Here is a 22279-nt window from a genome sequence, read left to right as displayed (position 1 = left end):
GAGGGGTCTGTGGTCTGTCTGAACCCGAAGGTGAGTCCTAAACAGGTATGGTCTGAGCTACTTCAGTGCCCAGACCACAGCAAATCCCTTACGCTCATTAGCACTCCACCTCTGTTCCTGATGAAGGCTACAAGTTGATCTAGGCCTTCCTCGTTCATCTGTGACAAAACAGCCCCCACACCATGCTCTGCAGCGTCTGTCTGAACGATAAACTCTCTGGAGAATTCGGGTGCCAGGAGCACAGGCACCGTGTACATGGCAGCTTTCAGGGCCTCAAAAGCGCTCTGACAGGTGTCAGTCCAAATCACTTTCTTGGGCTGCTTCCTGGAAGTCAGCTCTGTCAAGGGTGCAACAATGTTGCCATACCCCTGTAATACCCTGTGAGTCCTAAAAAGGCTCTCACCTCTGTCTCGGTTTTGGGGGGCTCCCAAGCCGGGATCGTTTCAATCTTGGGAGGTAGGGGTGCCACCTGGCCGCTCCCAACTTGGTGTCCCAAGTACACTATTCAACCCTGCCCGATCTGGCACTTACTCGCTTGATCGTGACGCCTGCCTTCCGCAGCACCAGCAACACTTCCCAGAGGTAGCGCAGATGTTCCTCCCAACTGGCACTGAACACTAGGATGTCATCCAGGTAGGCGGCACTGAACTCATCCAGTCCAACCAACACCTGGTTGACCAACCTCTGAAAGGTGGCAGGTGCATTCTTCATCCCAAAGGGTATAACCTGGAACTAGGAATGCCCATCTGGTGTGGAGAATGCTGACCTCTCATTTGCCCCATTAGTCAAGGCAATCTACCAGTACCCAGACGCCAAGTCAAACGTGCTGAGGTACCAGGCAGCCCCTAGCAGATCAATGAGCTCATCAGCTCTGGGGATAGGGTGAGCGTCAGGCTTCATGACTGAATTGAAACCTCTGTAGTCCACACAGAACCGGAGTTCGGGTGGGGCACCCGGCGTGGCAGCTTTCGGGACCAAGACCACTGGGCTGGCCGAAGGATTTCTAGAGGACTCAATCACCCTTTTATGCAAGCATCTTTGAGACCTCCTCTTTGATGCAAGCCCTCACCCTGTCAGTTACCCTGTAAGTTTTGTGCTTCACCGGTAAGCTGTCTCCTGTGTACACATCATGGACGCACCAATCTGTGACACCAGGAACCAGGGAGAACAGATCAGAAAACTGTCCCAGCAACTGGCGGCAGTCATTCTGTTGCTCAGGGGTCAGGGTGGAAGAAAGGTTAACACCATCCACTGACCCATCTTACTCTGTTGCAGACAGGAGGTCAAGAAGAGGCTCAGTCTCCACCTCCATTCCAGCATCTGTTGCTAAGAGCATGCCCACTTAAGACCTCTCTAAGTGGGGCTTAAGGTGGTTGACATGCAGGACCCTCAAGGGGTTCCTGGGAGACCGCAAGTCCACCAAGTAGGTAACTGGGCTCTTGCACTCCACAACCTTAAATGGTCCGGTCCACCTATCCTGGAGCATGCAGGGCTCCACTGGGGCCATGACCCACACTTTACCAGGCTGAAGCTCTACCAGAGTGTCATTCTGGTCATACTATTGCGTCATCTCCTCCTGGCTGGCTTCCAGATTCACCTCACCGAGTTGCCTGAAATGCCTAGTCTGGTTCGTGAAGGCCAGCATGTAGCTATATATGTCCTGGGGAAGTTTCCTGGAAGATTGCTCCAAGCCTTCCTTGACCAGACTCAGAGGTCCTCTAAATAGGTGTCCATAGAGAAGCTCAAAGAGACTGATCCCTCGAGATTTCTGTGGAACCTCACGGTATACAGAGAGTAGGCATGGTAATAGGACGTCCCACTTAAGCCTCATGGCTCCTCAAGACCCATTATCATGCCTTTCCGGGTTTGGTTAAACCTTTCAACTAACCCATTTCCTTGGGGGTGGTAAGGAGTGATAAACTTGTAAGTTACCCCACACTCCTGCCACAGGGATTTCATATACTTAGAGATGAAGTTGGTTCCCCGATCAGACACTTTCTCACGAGGGAATCCCACTCGTGGGAAAATTCCCATCAGTGCTCGTCCCACCACGGGTGCTGTCACTGTTCTCAGAGGTAATTCTGGGTACCGGGTGGCATGCTCCACCAAGACCAGGATGAACCTGTTGCCCATGGCTGTCTTGGGGTCCAGTGGCCCCACTATGTCAATCCCCACCCGCTCGAAAGGGGTACTGACCACAGGGAATGGCTGGAGAGGATCCTTCTGCTTTCTCCCACTCTTTCCACTTGCCTGGCAAGTCTGACATGTCCTGCAATGAGTGTCTGAACTCTTGCGCAGTTGGGGCCAACGAAAGTGGGTGACAAGCCTCTGAAAGGTCTTGTTCTGCCCCAAATGTCCTGCCAACGGCACATCATGAGCTAGCCCCAGTAGGAAGGCTCTGAAGCTCTGAGGTACCACCAGCACACGGGATGACCCAGGCTTAGCAATCTTAGGCTCACTATACAGGAGACCATTCTCCCAGTAGATCCAATGTGATCCAGGCTGATCACCTGCTGCTTGACTTACAGTCTGTTGCTGCAAGCTCTCAAGAGAAGGGCATTCTCTCTGCTCCCGGCAGAACTCTTCCCTGGAGGGGCATCCTTCCTGCTGCCAATGGGTCAGCTCAGGTAGGTCCCCCAGTTCAGCTACCTGTTCCCGAGTAGGCTCTAGGGCATCCCCCTCAGGGTCTACCTCCTCCTGGGCCGTGGGAACTTCAGGGGCCGGTTTCCCACACCCCCTACCTCTCCTGTCTAAGGCAGGTTCCTGGGCCTCCCTCTCAGGTTCCAGGTCCTCTTGAGCACCCCTACAGGCTGCCATTGACCAAGTGGTCACAGACGCCCAGTCAGGCAGACCCACCATCTCCAAGAGAGTACTCTTCTCCACCTTTCCCCAAGGTGAGCTCGCTAAATCATTCCACAACAAGCAGTCAACAGGCATGGCAGGCCTCAGAGCTAACTGAAGAGCATCAGAGACCCCTCCACTCAAAGGGAACCTGAGCCATTGGACAATGGCTCTGTGTGTTGTCGGCTGCAACAACTCTGAAAAATGCATGAGGGACAGTCTACTCTTGAGACACCAGGTGACACCTGACAGCTGTCACACTGGCTCCTTTATCTCTAAGAGCCCCCACCTTATGGCCATTGATGGTCACCCACTGCACATATTTCTTAGTGTTCCTGGGCAGTTGGATCCCTGGGACCACCTCACAGTCTCCTAAAGAGACAAGGGACATTTCTGCAGGACCCCACCCACCTTGTACAAACAAGGTCCAGAGCACACGAAAAGTGTTTCTTTGAAGATAATCACATATTTAAATAGAAAAAAGATCGAACACCAATGTCATATAGTTACTGTTTACCTATATACTGTGTTAAGTTTGCAATAGCTTATTAAATGTTTAAATGCCATTTTTCCTTTTGCTGCTTCTGCACACGTGACACGACACATAATTGTTATTTTAGCTTTCAACCTAGAAGAGCGTTGTGATTTACATGGGAATAATATGTTATTGCTCTGATATCAGCTTTGTTTGGTAAAATATGTCTGCACAGTGAGTGCTGAAGCCTTCAAGGATAACTCGACACAGTGTTGTTGCGAGGTCTGATCTTCGCACCTTCCTAGACATAACATGAATGCAGCTGCTGCCAAAATCTGGCTTTACGCGCGTTTTATATTGCTTTGCTTAGAGCACACGTAAGACACTTGATGGTGCTTCGCATGCAGAGAGCTGGTGGAAGATGATGTGATCCTCTGCCACTGAGATCTTGAGGTATGGGCCCACCCTGCTAAAACCCAAAGAGACCTTCTTAGATATAATATAATATACTAGATAGGGAGGGTGAGAAATAGAGGTTGTTAAATCCTATTCATTTCAGCATTTTAGCATGCTGTCACCTTTTGCCTTTTATGGACTAGTAACTATGCTGATAACTTTGCTTCTTATAATATGTTTGCTTGTAATATATAAGATACTGCGTTTGAGAACACTGCATTAGTAAAGAAATATTTCAAATGTGCATGTGTCCTTTTTTACTCCACGTTCTGGTTTGTAATGATTGTATAACGAAAGAGTGTTCATGTGTTCCACGTGGCCTGAGGTATTCTAAGTTCATGTTCTGGTTTGTCTAAACATTGGGAGTTTGATATGACCAATGAGACACTGTAGCTAGCTCGGTAAGGGGATTTTGGGTACTGAGGTGAGTTTTGGGCCACCCTAATTCACTCGGGTTTCAAATCTCTATGCACAGTTCTGTAGGAGAACGGAATCCCTGCTACATGGCGCCCAACGTTGGTGGTCTTATATCATGACACTCGAGTAGTATATCATTCAATCCTTAACCCCTTCACTGTCGTTTCCCGAAAACGGTGGTGTCGGAAAAACCTACCTATTTTTGAAATGGGTCTTTTCAAGCTTGAATCTTTCTAAACGGTTTCCTTGAATTACCACCCAGTTGTGCTACAAAGTTTCCATTGTCCCTTTCTAGTTCTGAGTTGTCATGGCTGCTGCAGTGGACATTCCGCAGCATAGTCGCATTGCGGTGCGCAATCATTTGCTGAATTACAATGTCACTGTGGATGGCTTGGCCGTGATAATGGTGGTGAGTGCGGAAACGGCTTACTCTTACGAGATCTTTTATTCGTGGGTGACATTTCCGGCTGTGGACACAAATTCTGGTGTGTTCCACACGTACACTCCCTCCCCTGTGCTGAATGAATATACTCCGTATAGGGCACAGGAAGTACCTATAAATGTGTGGCAGCATCGCGTTTGGTTTGGTGGATCCCTACCCCATACTTTAACCGCTCCGAGGTTAGGTACTTTGTCTATTCCAGGCGCAAATTGGCCTGTTTTGGCTGGATTTACTCCTCATCCTCAACATGGCAATTGTACCCTAGCTGAAATTTGTAGACTACATGTAGTCTCTATTGCCGTAATTCTAGCTTTAGTGCAATTCATAACCCGTAATCTTCCGGGTGGTCCCCCGGGGGGAGCGGCGATTCCGGCCGGACAGGGCGGTTTGAAGCTCAGTCCCATGATGGTCAATGCTGTAATGGGCAAGCGTCCCCAGGATAAGGAGGATTTTCCTTTCTGGCTTGCCGAGAAGTTTGACGAGCTGGAAGCTGTATTTCCTAACACGTCTCCTGGTGAGAAACACAGGATTCTGACAATTAGTTTGCCCAAAGACTTGGCCCCTGAAATCGGTGACTGTGAGACCTGGGGTAGAACATTCGCGGCGGTCTATGCGAGGTGTAACGGCACTCCGTCTATGACTGTCCTGCCTACGGTCCTTAAACGTGTTCAGGATGAGCACGGACCTGAGGCTGCGGTTGAATTGGGTATGCACCTGTGTGGCACCTTTGATGAAGTTTGCGATCTAATACTTGCTAATGTCAAGGGAGATGCAGTGAACTTTCAGTTAGCCAATGCTTTGGCGGCGCTTCCCGATTGCGAGAAATCCCGGCAGTTGGCGAGAATTATTGTGGCGGCTTAAAAAAACGTGGGTCGCAATAGTAGGGGGCTGAAACCTTTTTCTACTAAAGAGAAAACGCAACCCCAAGGGCAGAAGTCTGAAACAGACGTTCAGCCCAAGTCCAAAAAACAAAATTGGCCTACAAAACAAAAACAGGGGAAGCAACAGCAACAACAACAGAAACAGGAGTCTCGTCCTGCGTCTCCATTGCCTGCGCAGACAGAACGTGTTTATGACTTGCGCAATCGCGTGAAGATTAAATCACCTGATCGATTTCAGGTTTCTGATCAACGCTCTCCTCGTTCCTTTCAGGACTCATCGGCCTCGACGACCGGTGGTGGAGGAGGCGGAATGGGTCGGGGTGGCCAGCAAGGACGTGACCAGCCCCGCCCAAAAGACGGTGCAGGAAAGCAGGACGGCTCGACTCCGAAGAGACCCCAGTTTCAGAAGAAGAAAGTCGCCGCTTTAACAGCACACAGATATGCCACAGACAGTGAGAACGCGGCTTCAGAATCTGACATGGGCTCTGACCTTGCTGGACAGCGCGGCGGAGATTACCATAATACGGGAGGCCCTGCATCCACTACTGAAGGTGACAGCAACTGATCGTTATGTTGTAATAGAAACAGCTAACACCAGAGTTGCTCCCCCTGATAGACTTTGTGACATTGTCCTGTTAATCGAAGGTGACATACAACGTACCGTACAAGGGGTATTTTGGGAAAATCTTTCGTCTACGTATGACATTTTGCTTTCAGAGGCTGACTGGCCCCCACCTTTTGTTCTCGCAGCTCCGCGAGGGGAGGAGGTGATCCTCCCCAGTATCGCGCACACTGTCTCGAAGGACCATGCACTGAATTTTGCAGAAGAGTGGGCTAAGGCTCTAGCGCCGGCTCTGTACCATACACATTGTGGTTGGGATAAATTATCCCCAAACCACGAGATTCCTTTACGGTCTCAGCCGCAGCCTCAACCTCAATATCCCATTCGACGTGAAGCCAAAGTTCCGTCGCTGCAATCCTTGAACAATTGAAATATCAAGGAGTGATTGAAACATGTGTGTCACCAATGAATAACCCACTTTTTACTGTGACCAGACCAGACGGTTCATATCGTTTGGTGTTGGATTACCGGCATTTAAACTTGCATTGCCGTACCTGTGCAGTACAGAATACTCACGGCTCTGCTTCAGTGGATAGTCTTGTGCGTAAGCGTTTTAAGACCACGCTTGACATTTCCAACGGTTTTTATGCCCATCGATTGGATGGTCTAAGTTCCCAATGGACCTCCTTTACTTGCGGCGGTGTACAAAAACAATTTCGGCGTTTACCTATGGGCTATAAGAATAGTCTTGGGATTTTTACTGCCCGCATAGTCTCTCTTCTAGAGAGAGTCTGTCAGGGCCCGCCTCGCAGGATTCGACTGATGAACAAAGGGGTCCACCTCCCGATGTTACCAACACCCTGAATATAAACACAGGGGGTTCGAACCATCAGGCGAGGGATAAATAATGAAGATAGACCGGGAAAGGGGAAGGGTCAGCAGGGACAAGGGATCTGAAAAGACAAAGCATAGGATATTATAAATACTGAACTACATTCAATACTACTCTCAGTATTTCTCGCTAGAGCTATAATACCTTATGAGGCTGTACACATTCCTCCAACCACAATAAGATAGATCTAGTCCAGCTTCCTGCAATGAAACACACTGGTTAACACAATAGTCATAAGTCAGTATAACACCATCCTAGATCAAATCCCATACATGTACACACCATATCATGTGGAGATGGACTTTGTCATGACCCATTTATGAACTGTAAGTTTCTTTACTCTGACCATTGAAAAGTTCACTTCCCCAGTATTCTTTGCAACCTTAAAAAAGTTATAGAAAAGTATTTCTTTAAGCACTGCAATTAGGTAATTTTCCGTTTTACTCATAGGACGAAAGGAATTGTAATCCACAACATAGGAAGGAAACAGGGATAGTGTCCACCTCTAGTCCTTTATCGTGAATAGCAAAACGGTAACGTGTGGTTGCGGCCACCACTACGCTCCGCTACTTTCTATGGGGTAAAATCAATTTTCCACCAATCCGGCAGCAGGTAGTTGCGACCACCACTCTGCTCCGGTAATAACGTCTTTGAATGGCACACGGTAACGTGTAGAGCCCTACAACGCTCCGCTGCTATTTAACATTCAGGAAATGCCTTCTGTCAACAACAAGCTTCACGGCAACTAGTAGCGTATAGCCACAAAGTTCCGCAGGAACAGATCACACTACCGCTGTCCCCGAACTGGCATGCATCAGCCGATGCATTTCCTCCAGTTCGTATCAGAAAAACAAAACAAACAAGAGTTCGCGCGAGCGACGGCTCCCAGCGGCTCTCACACAGAACACAATACCTTTAGGATGAACGGTTGTTTCTACATCAGCATTGTTCCAACCGCGTTCAGCAGCACGACGCTAACAGCAGCCAGGACTTCTCCAAACAAACAAACAAAACCAACGAAGGACTCAGAATTACGTGCACATTCCCCCCTGACTCCTCCATCCATATACTTCCTGCAGCAAAGGCTCATGGAAGTTGTAGTTGATTACAGTTTAGGTAGGCGCGGTAAGGCAAAAACCTGACAGAGTCGACCCGGATGCATGCTCGTATGTGGATGACATTTATCTCACAGACGACGAACTTTGGGAGCATCTGTGTCGCGTTGACTGTTTAATTTGTAGCTTTGCAGACATGGGTTACAAATTCAATTTTGCAAAATCGCACTTTGCAGAATATACAGTGTTGTTCTTGGGCTACGAGCTCAACAATGAAGGTAGAGGTTTGGCTCCTCACTTCCTGGAGAAATGCGCACAACTGCGCGCTCCGACAACGCTGAAAAAATTACAGTCTTTACTGGGTTTCTTAAATTTCGGAAGGACATACATTCCGGAATATGCCCAGCGTATCAAGCCTGTGTATGCTTTGATACAACCAACTTTTTCCAAATCATGCTGGCTGCCTGAGCACTCGGCTATTTTGCAATCTTTGCAGGCTGATCTGCTTGCTTCTAAATTCTTACTGACTCGTGACAACCACACCAGCCTGGTGATAAGAATCATCCCTGGGACGGTGGGTTTCACGTACCTTACTTTTAATGAAGGAGACACAGTACCTATTGCTTACAAGTCCCACTTGTACACTTCGGCTGAAATGAGATTTTCCCCTGTGGAGAAAGTTTTAACGGCTGTGCAGATGGCGATTCTCAAGGAACGTGCCCTGTCACAGGGAAAACGCATGTTGGTTGTTACCCCGTGTCCTGCTTTGGAAGCAGTTAGGAAAGCCAGTGTACCAAATTCTAAAGCCTTGCACCCTCGGTGGATACAATGGGCTGCGTCATTGACGTCCCCGGATGTCACATTTGTTTTTGATGCCTCCTTACGTTCGCAGGAGTACTTACAGTATGAATTCGTTCCTCCAGCTCCTTTAGCTATGCGACCTTTGGAGGATTTCCATTGCATCATTTACACTGACGGATCGGCGCAGGTTGCGCATGGCTCTAAACACGCCTACGTTTCCGCATGCGCCATTGTGGTCGGTGCCATGGTGAACGATGAGTTCAAGTCCAGAGTGGTGCACATGCAGACTCTAGGGGACTGCACCGCACAGTTGGTGGAGCTTCGTGCTCTGATGCTTGCTTTAGAGTACGCAGATCCTAGTGTGACGACTCTTATTGTGAGTGTTTCCTATTATTGTGTCCAGTCTTACAATGAAAACTTGTTCTTTTGGATTCAAAATGACTTTCGTGATTCCAAAGGTAGCAAAATAAAACATAAAATGATCTGGGTTCTTGTGGCTGAGCTTAAAGAGCAGTTGCCACTTGTGTTTGTGATTCATACTCTCAGCCATCAGCGTGTTGGAGTTCACGCTGTGGGTAACTCGCTTGCTGATGAGGCAGCGAAGTCAGCAGTATCGACATATTTAGTTGCAGCAGTTACATGGTCCAAAAGTAAGATTGATGATGACATCTTGACGGCAGTTGCTGCTACTGAGAAGGGAGGTAAACATCCTACGGGGTTCCCTTTAAAGAACACATACCACTTAAGTCCCGATAAGGTTCCTTATGTGAAAATTCCTGAAGTTGGAGAACGGTTGATTCCCAACTCGAATCGCAGGGCTACGTTGATTACAGCGGCGCATGAAGGTGTGGCGTCTGCGCATGCAGGCATCTCAGCCACTGTAGCTCAATTACAACAACGTTTCTGGTGGCGGGGACTGTACAAACAGATGCGCGACTATGTCCTTCAATGTGACCTTTGCCAGCAGATTAATCCTTCCACTGCTACGCGTCCGCCACAGACACAGTTGTACATATCTAATAAACCACTAGGATGTATTTATTTGGATCACTGCGGTCCTTTTTCTTCTGATACTGCGTATAAATACATCTTAGTAGCAGTTGATTCATGCACACGCTTTGTGTGGGTATGGCCCCATCGCAGCGCTGATTCACGGACTGTCATAAAAGATTTGCGTGTCTTTGTAGGGATTTTTGCCTGTGGTACCTTCCATTCGGATCAGGGTCCTGCTTTCGCCTCTAAGGCGTATAAGGATGCTATGATGTCGTTGGGGCTCCAAGTCAAGTTTTCGTCTCCATACAGACCTGAAGGTAATAGTGTAGTGGAACGAATGAACCGTGACTTAAAGCAATCTTTAACAGCACGAGTTATAGGCACTGGCAGAAACTGGTTGGCCCATCTCAATGGCGTGCATCGTGTTCTAATCTCCCTAGAAGGTCTCTGGGTGGGCGCACCCCATACGAAATGCTCTTTGGTATCAAGATGTACGTCCCGGACCTTGACGGTCTAGACGGCGTAGCCCAAGCCACAACCTTTGACGTAGATGAACATTGCAATGTTTTACAGGATCTACAAAAGACCAGAGACAGTCTTGCAAAGGAACATTTTCCCTCCACATCGGATGATGCGTTGCAGATCCCGGTAGTAGGCTGGCTACCCGAAGTTGGAGAACTGGTTCGAGAGAAGATCGACAACAAGTAAGAATTTGGTCCTTCCTATCGAGCTCCGGTTCCTGTGCTTGGCGTGAAGGGCACAAGAACAGGCATTTTACCACCACTTCCAGGTCGTAAGGAAAACAGGTTTATCTCTATTGACAATGTCAAGATACACAGAGTGGCCGATTCTTCTTAGTATGACTCCGGCAGTCTCATGTCCTTCGATTGTGAGAAATTCAGTTTTGGCCACTGCTTCTAATCCTGTGCCTGAGGTGGCCCGCGAGATGCCTGCTGTTTCCAGTCCTTTATTAAGTACTTTACCTGGTGATAACGTTGATGAACTTGATTACACTTACCTAACTGACTTATCGATGCCTGATTTGCAAACACGTTTGGCCACAAAATCCAGATTCTCTTTTGACACTGTTTCACATAATTCAAAAAAGCCCTCACATTTTGCAATTCATGCCACTTTATTTAAAAATGCAAAAACAATTGATGGACAGAATGCAGAACAATGTCATACATTCACCCCAGTACAGAGATCTGGGCCTAAATCCATTGTTTTTTTGCACTCCACACCACCCCAGGTCAGACATGGCTATATGCAAATCAGCCTTGACCCTGTGCCTCATGGGAACAGTCCAGCCCGAACTGCCAAGCCATGTCTTTCCTGGACCAGAATCAAGCATCCAAATGCCAGAAACCGGTCCTCGGAAGCTTGTTTCCGGTCCAGGGAAGGCATGGCTTGGCAGTTCGGGCTGGACTGTTCCCATGAGGCACAGGGTCAGACTGATTTGCATATAGCATGTCTGAACTGGGGTGGTAGAGTGGGCTAAAGAACGGTGATGGATTAAACCCAGATCTTGTGACTGGGTGTGAGTGTTTGATTGGTTCAGATGCTCCGTTCATCACCACCCCCTTTTGTACCACTTTATTTAAAAAAACATTTTTTGATCCCCTCTTGGACGTATATTTGGCTGGTACTTTTTTCAATTTACCTTTTTATGTCAATTGGTTTTGTGTTTTATTTTTTTCGACTTGTCGATGGACACTATGTCGAGGAGAGAACATGCATTCGGCATCTTAATGGAACTTTGGCCCCCCTTTCCTCTTCGCATTCAGCACACAGACTGAAGAGAGACTTGACTTTTGTTAAAATCACTGCTTGGCCTGTTCTTGATGGGATTGTGTGGGATGCGGTTAAATTTCAAATCCATGGCCCTACTGAGGTAGTTAATGTCCCTAATGTGCTCAGGGTAAACATGGGAGATGTAGTGAAACAAAACATACGTTCTGATGAGTGGGATGTTCAGGCCGTAGAAGCATTGTTTTCTGATTTGAAATATTATGCAGCCTTTGATGCTGAAGATTTATACTTAGATTCTGCTAATTATGGTGAATTATTTTGCTTCCAACATTTTGGCAACCATTATCTGCATAAAACAAGTTCCAGAAGGGGTACTGTAAATTACACACAGTGGGAGCATTGCCCAGCTCCTTTACAAGGCAATTTGAGTACTTTTCTGAAAAAGTACACTTATTTTACCGACTTTAATCAGTCCAATCCTGAGCCTTTTTATTTTCAAATGACACAGAAGTCCATGTCCAAGGTTAGACTTACCTATTCTAAATTGTTGTATTCGAAGTCCTTTCTAGACATTGATAAGTTTGATAAGTTTTATTTATTATGATAAAGGAACTCTTTCGAGGTCCACACAAAACAAAATATACATACAGAAAAGAAAAAATGCATACAATGTCCATATAACACCAAACACAAGTCAAAAAAAATGACCAATTAATAAAAATCCAAGAAACATTTAAAGAAGCCATACAGTTTAAAACAAAACATTTCATTAGGAGGGTTAATCAAGGCCGTCTGGAATGACTGGGCAGAAAGAATATTAAGTTGTAAGCAAATTGAACGTAACCATCTGCGCCTATAAGACATCAGGACAGGACAAACAAAGATTACATGATTTAAGTCCTGAACATGCTTCTGACAAAGATCACAGAGTGGAGAGTGACCATACCATCTAGCATAAAGAATTTTCAACGGAAGCAGGTTTTGTCTTATTAAGTACATTAAGCGACGAACGCCATGAGGGATATTCCAGTACAGATAAGGTTGTGCTTTCCGCAAGATGCATGAATCAATAACAGGAGTACAACCTTTTTTTAACAGACGGGAATTTCTGTCATGACAAAACCCCAATTCCCATGAAGAAATCCTCAATAGAGATTTTAATTGATAAGAGGATAAAGAAAATAAAATTTCTTCATCCAATTTCAATTGAGCCACAGCAAATCTAAAATTTTTTACAATCAAAGAATGTTCATTTAGATTGCCTAGCAATTCATTTTTTATAAGAAATCTCAGGGTATTAGACTCACTTTTTACTAAGCCTACAACCCAACGAATGGAGCCAGCCAAACCTTGAGCCCAGCTGCTACGAAGGCCGAGTTCCTGTCTCATAGCAGCAGTCGAACTTGCAGAACTAACAGATAGTAAACTACGCAAGATTTTTCCTTCCGTGGAAGATAAGAAACTCCATTGATTTTGCTCTATTAACTCTAAGCCATATAACAGGGAGGCAGGGACTTTTGCTCTAAATACATCTAAGAGAATTGAGAAATGCCTTCTACCTGTAGCTTTATACAAGGCTATTAAACTCTTTCCCTGTGAAATAGCCTTTCGGGAGTTGTTATCTATATGAGCTTTGTCACTGAGGTTAGTTGTGACAATTTTACCAAGGAAGGTATATGATTTCACAATTTCCAATTTTTCCTCCCCCACACACCAAGGAAAATTAAGAAATTTAGGTTTCTTCCTGCCGGAGAAACACATCACTTTGCTTTTTGCCGTATTTATCAATAGATAATGGTTTTCGGAGTATTCAGACAGTGCCTGCAAGCGATTATTTAAGCCCTTCGGGGTAAGGTCCAAAATCAGAATGTCGTCTGCATACATGAGGCATGCAATTGGAACCCCCCCCAAGGAAGGGGCAATACCAGCACACGATGAAAGGGCGACAGGTAAATCGACAGTATAAAGGGAGAATAGCAAGGGGGCCAAAAGGCATCCTTGCTTTAACCCATTAGAGGTAAAAATTAATTTGGATAGATCGCGTTCACCTCCCAATAGAACTCTGCACCAAGTATCTGAATAGAGTGCACGAATTAACTTAATGAGATATGAGGGCATACCCAAATCAAATAGCTTTCTCCACAGTAATATCCTATCCACCTTATCAAATGCGGTGGAAAAGTCAATGAAAGCCCCATAAACCTGCCCACCACGAACTTTAACATATTTTTCTGTGATGACTTGTAAAGCTGACAGGTTGTCAAGAGTTCCATGATTCTGTCTAAAACCTGTTTGTTCAATAGGTAAAATATTAAATTCAGTTACCCATTGATTCATTAAAGTGAGAATACATTTTGCGAAAACTTTACCTATGGCGTCAAGCAAAGCGATTTGACGATAATTTTGGGGAAGATCTCTCGCCCCTTTTTTATATAAGGGGACAATGATACTTCCTTTCCAGGAGGGGGGGACTGTTCCGCTAAGAAAACAGAACTTAAAAACTGGAAATAGAATCTTGCTCCAGAGTACACTCTGTTGTTTCAGTACTGAGATGGGAACTTTATCTGGCCCCATCGCGCCCGAGGAACGCATGTTCATGATAGCAAATTCAATTTCCTTTTCAGAGGGACAATCAAATACGCATGAACCATCATTGAGTTCCACCCTTTGTACTTGCACATTATTATTACTGTACAGTTTCTCAATGTATTGGACCCAAATCCGTTCCTCAATGGCAATCGGAGTGGCACTGGCTCTAGTCCCACAGCCCCTGCCGATTAAAGACCAAAAAATTTTTACTTGACCATTATAAGAGGCTTCTCTCAGTTGTATCCAGAGAGAGTCTTCCTTATCACGTTTTAGACGGGCCTTAAGCCTAGCTCTCCTTCTTTTTAAAATGGACAATTTATGCTTGGCTTCTTGAGTAAATAATAAATATTGCCCCCTTATTACTTTATTAATTTCTTTATTTAAAGCCCGCAAAGAAGGAGGGACTGCAAGCGATTTTTTCACCCCAGGTTTTTTCTTCGCTATTGTAATTACCAAATTTAGAAAATTAGCAAAACCTGACAGCTCTCTCCCTTCCCAGAGAGATAAGCTTTTAACAGTTTGATTCAAAAGGGGCAGCAAATTTTCAAAACAATGAAAATTCCAGAAACATTTCCCAGAGGTGGAGTTAAAATTCACCAGATCCCTCTCCATACTCCAAGAGTCCACTTTCGGCAGACTAACGGAGATTATAAGCAACAACGCATTATGGTCACTAAGATTAGACTCAATGACTTTCATATTTTTCAACTTAGAGAATAGAGCATAATCAGCCATGACATAATCAATGATTGAATTTCCCTTATGTGATTTATGCGTACAAGCTGCCGGGGTATCAGAAGGAAGCCTCCCATTTACTATTAAACAGTCAGCTTTATGTAGACCTTCTAAGACAAGTTTACCTCTTTTATTAGTTTTGACTTTGACAGGGAACTGGGCCAATGGGATATTTAGAGCTTCTTCCCTAATTTTGTTTCTGAATAGAGCTAGCCCGCAATTGGATATACTACAATTCAAATCCCCAAACAATAACACAAAAGGAGGCGAAACAACATCCAACGTAGCATTTAAAAAGGAAAATAACGTCTTGAGACCATCATTATAGCAGCGATTTGGGGGGATATAGATGTTTATTATTACCAACGATCTATTGGGGCAATCCTCAAAAACATCTTTTAAGGTAATTGCTTGGAACAAATTCCCTGGATCGAGATAATGAGAATAATTCCATTTTATTCTATTTGTTAACAAACATGCTATTCCTCCTTTTGCGTGACCTCTTCTAGAGGAGGTTGCACACTTTTCCAAAACGAAAAAATCCTTTTCCAACGCTATCCTCCCTTCCACCCATGTTTCTTGTAAGCAAATTATATCCACCTTGTGTGAATACAAAAAGGCTAGTTTCTCCTCGTGATCTTTAAAGCCTGCTGTATTCCACGAAATGATCTTCAACTCTTTGTTAAAAATCTAAATGCGGTTTAAGGCCAGAAGAAGCCCTACTTGCTAAGACTCCCGGTAGCCAACTCCATTTAGATTGATCATCCTTCAACATTTGTTTCAAGGGGGGATTTTTATACAACACTTGCCTTTCATTCCTGGACACACATATTTTTAAATCCTCTGTCCCAGAACTAGACCACTCCGTCAGCTTCAAACCCAAATGGGGATAAGATGACAAATTGGGGAGTACCTGAGAATTACATTTTTCCCCAAAATATGGAATAACATCTATTCCTCTAATTTGCAGTTCTGCAGCCCACTGTAGAATTAGGTTTGACACTATTTTTGAATAAAATTTCACCCTTGTAGATCTCCCCAACACAGAGTTAAGGAGCAGTACTACGTCCAAATCAGACGTTTGAATTAATTTTAAACCTACAATCTCTTTGAAACAACTAAGTAGGGCTGATCTATTTAAAATTAAATCAGTATCAAACAAAGGCAAAAAATCCAGAAAAAAAGTATCTACAGTTATTTTTTCTTTAATAGGACTAACTACAGTTGGGGGTACCTCTGAAGGAGGTCGTGCTAAAGGGTTAAGAGAGGGGCGACAAGAGTTGGCAACAGAGGGAGTGACCTTAGGAACCTCTTGAAAAGGCATTGCGGATGGATTAAGACAGGAAAGGGAGGGATTAACTACGGGTGAGGTAACCCTGAGGCAAAAGGGATTCGTAGAGCTAATAGGACCTAGACCCGTAGAAGCGAACTCCCCTTTCGGGGAGGCAATCATCGCTTCTGCGGGAACAGGCAACTGGACAACCTTAGGGGATTGTTCTAAACTAGATTCCACCCTTTTATCAAATAGGAGTTTTCTCTGTCTTTTTTTAGAGATTCTTCGAATTGGTTTTCTCTTCTTTATTTTACTCTTTTTATGTTTTAAGGGGATCGATTCATTAACTATACCAGTATTTATATTTGCCAAACAGATCTCCTCATTTTTAGACTGAACGGAAAATATTGGAAAAAGAGAGGGAGTATCAATTTTATGAACGACAGGGGACGAGGATAATACCTCAATATTATCACTAGTAGAAGTTATACAATTAAAACCGGCCGAAGCCGCTTTGCGGATCTTAGGATCAGCAGAAAATGCTACTGAATTCAAAGTTTTTTGGTTGTCCATGAGGAGAACAGGACAGACAGGGTCCGGGTCTAATTGATCACTTGAGGGGCTCTTCTTAGGGAGCTCCATCAAGTTGGTAAACAAATGAGGGCAGTCAGACTCCGGACCATTCTTCTTTTGCAGAAGCACTTTTAAAATTTGATTTACCGTATCAAAAATACATTCAGAACCTCCAACAAATTTTTCCAGTAGACCCAAAATCGAAGAAAGTATGGATTCCAAAGAAAACAAAGTTTTGGATAATAACCTCCCATCAGCATTTGGAGAATCCTCCACTACATTGTTCAGAATCGGACCAGAACAAGAAGAGAAGTTTAATTGAGTCGGTGAAAAATCTAATTTGTTAGAGGGGGTACTACTTAAAGGACCCGTACTTGAGATGGTTATAACTTCATTAGAATTTAAAATTGCCCTAGCTTTCCCCTGAAGTGATAGCAACCGATTCTTGTGGGCTGTTAAATTGATGTCAGGTAATGTAAAATCAATGTCAGGGAGCGGCAAATTAACAGATAAAGAAGGCAAAGGGCCAGTTGTTACTATGGCATTAGAAACTTCCACTGGAGACTCATGGGGGGAAATAATACTATCTGCAATCAAAACCTTACCACCCACCAACTCATGAGGACAAATTAGGCCTGGTTGAAATCCATTTGACAACAAACCTGAACCACTTAATATTTCGGGGCTGAGCGGTAATAACAAAGATTGACTAGGTAGCAAACTCGGGCAGGATGAGATGTTAGTAATCGTCTTAACGGCTTCCAGAATATTATGTTCAGAACCCTCCCTCGGGGTTTGCACATCAGGTGACTTCTCTTTCCCTTTGTCCCATAAATTAAAAAGCTGACACTGGCCTTTTAATTGCATGGCTGATGTAATTTTATTGCGTAAGGGATTAGATTTAGTTTTAGACCCAGATTTCCCTACTAGGACACGACCAGAACGTAATTTTTTAGCCGTCATAAGACCGGTAAAGTAATGTAAAGCAATAATAGTCTACCAGAGAAAATACCAAATAAGAAAATAACAAAATTGAAATCAAAGGGAAAGGGCCCAGCCCAGCCTACTGCAGCCTCTGACGGCCTCAGACGGTCCCGCCCTTGTCCCGGGCTTCTCCCGGCGCGCTCCCGCGCGCTCCCGCGTTGCGGTACCAATTGCAGGATATATAGCTGCGCTGAGGTGTGGGAGGAGCCAGCAGGGAGAGCGGGTCAGCTGTTGGATATGCCGAGGGTAAGGCGCTCCTGGGACTGGAAGTCCTGCGCCTCCCCTCGCTCGCAGCCCTGCTTTCCCCACCACCTCAGAAGCTGAAGCGCTGGAGTTTTCAAAGCGCTATCTCCGGTAGATGCAGGCGAAGCGGGACCCGCGAAGCGGGTTCCGCGAGAGGTGAAGGCTAAAACAAAGATAAAACAGCAGCCTCAAATAGGAAGAGCGAGTCCTTGATGCTCGCAGTCCAAAACGCCTTCAAACAGTGTAAAACAGCAGGTGAGCAATCAGCCAAGGCGGGAGACGAGCAGCCTTTAGCTGCGCTGAGGTGTGGGAGGAGCCAGCAGGGAGAGCGGGTCAGCTGTTGGATATGCCGAGGGTAAGGCGCTCCTGGGACTGGAAGTCCTGCGCCTCCCCTCGCTCGCAGCCCTGCTTTCCCCACCACCTCAGAAGCTGAAGCGCTGGAGTTTTCAAAGCGCTATCTCCGGTAGATGCAGGCGAGAGGTGAAGGCTAAAACAAAGATAAAACAGCAGCCTCAAATAGGAAGAGCGAGTCCTTGATGCTCGCAGTCCAAAACGCCTTCAAACAGTGTAAAACAGCAGGTGAGCCTTTCTAGACAAGTTGGCTGTAGAAGGCTACGAGCTCTGGAAGGAAACCATTGACCTTAAATCAGTTTGGGGTTCTAAAAGTTGGCAGGTACAAGGCACTGAGGCTTTGTACCGAGCATGTCTCCTCCCGAATCATATGTTGTTTTTGAATTCTAGCATTTCGCAAACAACATGCTTTGGATTGGCTACTTCTAAAAAATTAAATACACCTACCGTCCCTGATTTAGAAGAATATTCTGGTTGGAATAATATTACACAGTTTTCCATTAGGGAATTGCAAGCTCTATTGCAAAATGCGTCCTTTAACATTTCCAGTTTGGATCCAAAAGGTTGGCTGATGTGGCACAGAAGTTCTGATTCATGCCAACGTCGTTTTCTGGGTTTTGCTGGTGGGTTTACACGAGTCAGGCCTGATCCCCGTTTTGATACTGACCATTCTGTCACCACTTATTCAGTAGGCAAATTATGTCAGAATTGGCTGAAACATTCTACCTTGGCTGCGGTTAAATTACATCTATCCAAGCTGACTGATGATGTAGATTTAAATGATTTCATAAAGGGCCCAGCGAGTGGTAGATCTAAAAGATGGATATATGCGATTTACAACAAAATCTGGAAGACTTCACAAATTGAGGCTGCTACATGCCTTAGAGCTATTGATCAGGCTAATTTAGAAGAAGTGCTTGCAGTTGTAGATAATAGTATTAACATGCTTTTTTCCCGCATTTACACGTTAAATAATATTGTGTCTTCTGTTGTTGATATTGTGCAAGATGAAGTGTCTGTGTTATACCATGGTCAAAATCAATTGCGTTCCATTATGCGATTTGCGTTGACCCTGCAGATGCTTAAGGCTGGTAAGGTGCCTTGGAATTACATGAACGTGTCCTCCCTCTTTGCCCCTTTTAATTTGGCTGACAAGCAGCGCATGCTTTCAATGCGGGATGCATCTTTTTCCATGTTACACATTGAAAGATTAGAGTCTTTACCGTTCTCTGTGTCAGAAGCCGCTGCTGCGTCGTGGCTTATCCATGGGTTAATTACATTACCATTTGCTTTGTACAAATTTACAAATTGTATGCAATATATCGCGATAGGCAGATATGAACCACTAGGTAGTTTGTTTCTCCATGAGGCGTGGTCGCTTCTATTCACTTACAGATGCCTGAAAGACGGGAAGGACGTTTATCTTAAAGGGGAGGAGTGCACAGAAACACCAGATCACTCATTAATATGTAGACACAATCAATTGCACGGTTCTTCTAACCAGGACCGGCCAAATTTAGCCTGTGTTTTGAAAGGGACTCCGGTTCCCGCAGTCGTCCCTACTTTCACATTACTGGCAAACGGCAGTTATTTACTTTTGAATAAAGAAGACTGTTGTGGGTTAATTAGAGGTATCGCTTATGTGGTTACAGTATCGGAATGTGTTGTGTGTTGCAAAAACGTTCTGTATCCTCCTACACATGGGAATTCAGATGTTTCCATCTTGCCGCAAATCCCAACCTTGAAGGCAGAGTTCAATGGTATGAGTAGAATAAGAGCCCTTTTGTCTCAAAAAGAGGAGGCCCTGAGTTCGGCTTGTGAAACATATGTCCTTCACATAGGTAACACCCGCACAGAGGTGCAGGCGCTATTGAATACTGACTTGCCATTGCATTTCAGCAAGCTGATTCATTCAATCTTTAATGCCTCCTCCACTTCTGGCATCGCACACTTTTTTAAAATAGTTAGCAGTGGTCTCGTGACTTCCTTCGAGAAGATATTTGGAGTAATTCCTGCTTTCTTTCATTCTATATTTTCAAGCCTGTTTGGTGGTTTACCTGTTTTGCTGGCGCTGGCTGCAGGCGTTCTGGTGATATTTTGTTTTATTAAAAATGGATGCCCGTCCTGTGTTACCCGCCGCACAACCCCACCTGGCACTGTTTCGCAACAGGATACTTGAATACTATAGCACGCTGCCGCTTGCGACCTTAAGCACGGCATATGGGTTATCGTTTTGATTTTCCTATTTCACATGTGTCCAGCCTGTGTTTCATTGCCTGAGCAGCGATTTCGACTGGGCCCTTAATTTGTGTCTCTGCAAGACGGTGTCTCCTGACGTCGATTTTAATCATCTGATGAGTTCCATAGTTACTCACGAGTTGGTTTGTTCTGGCGAAAGGATTATGGCCTTGGCAGCGAGGCATGGCCTAATGGGTCATTGGAACATACTCGCAGCAGCGCAAGATTTCTTGGCACAGAGCTATATTGAGAACCCGCGTGTATGTTCTTTTCCACTATTAAATTGGATGGCTGAACTGTTTTCGGATGATGACAGTGACTTCATGCTGGAGGCTGTTGCTGCATATTTTGCATATTCAGTCCTGTCCTAAAGGCCTTCGAAACTTTTGATAATAACCCGTTCTTAATTACAATTTTTTTTGGAAAATTATGCGTACAAATTTTTTACAAGCCAGACTTATTGACTTTATTAAAAGTGAGCAATGGATTGGCGAGTTTTCAACTTTTTTAATTGACTTTTGTAAAGGTTTTTCACCAAATTTTGAAATTTGACCTAGCTCATCATTATTGAACTCTGCTTTTATGATGTGCCCCTAATCTGATCCTATCTTGTCCGTGCTCGGATCATTGGGGGGGTGTCATATAGTTACTGCTTACCTATATACCATGTTAAGTTTGCATGAGCTTATTAAATGTTTAAACATCATTTTCACTTTTGCTGCTTCTGCACACGACACATAATTGTTATTTTAGCTTTCAACCTAGAAGAGCGTTGTGATTTACATGAGAATAATATGTTATTGCTCTGATATCAGCTTTGCTTGGTAAAATATGTCTGCACAGTGAGTGCTGAAGCCTTCAAGGATAACTCGACACAGTGTTGTTGTGAGGTCTGATCTTCGCACCTTCCTAGACATAACATGAATGCAGCTGCTGCCAAAATCTGGCTTTACGCGCGTTTTATATTGCTTTGCTTAGAGCACACGTAAGACACTTGATGGTGCTTCGCATGCAGAGAGCTGGTGGAAGATGATGTGATCCTCTGCCACTGAGATCTTGAGGTATGAGCCCGCCCTGCTAAAACCCAAAGAGACCTTCTTAGATATAATATAATATACTAGATAGGGAGGGTGAGAAATAGAGGTTGTTAACTCCTATTCATTTCAGCATTTTAGCATGCTGTCACCTTTTGCCTTTTATGGACTAGTAACTATGCTGATAACTTTGCTTCTTATAATATGTTTGCTTGTATTATATAAGATACTGCATTTGAGAACACTGCATTAGTAAAGAAATATTTCAAATGTGCATGTGTCCTTTTTTACTCCACGTTCTGGTTTGTAATGATTGTATAACGAAAGAGTGTTCATGTGTTCCACGTGGCCTGAGGTATTCTAAGTTCATGTTCTGGTTTGTCTAAACATTGGGAGTTTGATATGACCAATGAGACACTGTAGCTAGCTCGGTAAGGGGATTTTGGGTACTGAGGTGAGTTTTGGGCCACCCTAATTCACTGAGGTTCCAAATCTCTATGCACAGTTCTGTAGGAGAACGGAATCCCTGCTACACCAATAGTTGTTTCTAATGTTTTTTTTATAGTTGTTATAGGTGAATGTGGACCTCCTTTCAGAGGGGATCCCAAGAACATGAAACCAGCCGACACGTGTTTAGTCTAAACGGGTATTTACCCACGACTCTTCAGGGCTGAATAAGTATAAATGGGGGC

The sequence above is a fragment of the Lissotriton helveticus genome, chromosome 8, assembly GCF_964261635.1.
Source record: "Lissotriton helveticus chromosome 8, aLisHel1.1, whole genome shotgun sequence".
In the NCBI taxonomy this organism is placed as follows: Eukaryota; Metazoa; Chordata; class Amphibia; order Caudata; family Salamandridae; genus Lissotriton; species Lissotriton helveticus.
The sequence above is the reverse complement of the archived record's forward strand: the minus strand, read 5'-3'. Positions refer to the sequence as shown.